Below are 743 nucleotides of genomic sequence, written 5' to 3' on the forward strand. Positions count from 1 at the left end.
TCTCATCACCTTCTATTACCTCTTCCGAATGAACACCATAGTATTCTTCGGAAGGGAGAATTTCAAGTCAGTGGCTCCTGTGGTGGCTGTTCCATCTGAATAGGGTCCATCTTCAGAATACAATGATAATAATAATAGGTAGAAGACCATCTTTCAAACAAACGGGTGCTGTTAAAAGATATTGCTGCATCAGCCGTGTTGATTTTTTGTCGTAAGTTTTAAACACTTTTCTCATTTTACAAGATAGAGAAGGTATCCTTATGATAAACTCTACCAAAATTCGAACGTGGGAGTAGTTAGGAAATACGAGTGAGGCATAGCAGATAAAAATATGTCTGCCTATTTTGTCTCTTGTCTAATACCTTTCTCTTGCAGTTTTTCTATTCGACTCTCTCTCTCTCTCTCTCTCTCTCTCTCTCTCTCTCATTTCAGAGGGTCTGTTATGGGCGCCAATGGGTCACAGTTAGACCAGTGAGACAACGGATGAGTTGGTGAACATTGTGGGGAAATAAAATAATTAAAGAGGCATAATCAAAACAAAAAATAAAAAAACAATAATAATAATGAGTAAATATCATTATACTAGAATCAATCATTATTTACCGCTGATTCATCGTTATAACAATTAAATTTTTAGAACAACAACATTAAACAACAAAACATTCTCTCAGTCCTAGGGCTGACGAGCCTTAGGGTGACCCATTACCAATAACTTCAATTGATTTAATTTTTGGCGCAAGTCT

The sequence above is a fragment of the Macrobrachium nipponense genome, chromosome 12, assembly GCF_015104395.2.
Source record: "Macrobrachium nipponense isolate FS-2020 chromosome 12, ASM1510439v2, whole genome shotgun sequence".
Classification (NCBI taxonomy): domain Eukaryota; kingdom Metazoa; phylum Arthropoda; class Malacostraca; order Decapoda; family Palaemonidae; genus Macrobrachium; species Macrobrachium nipponense.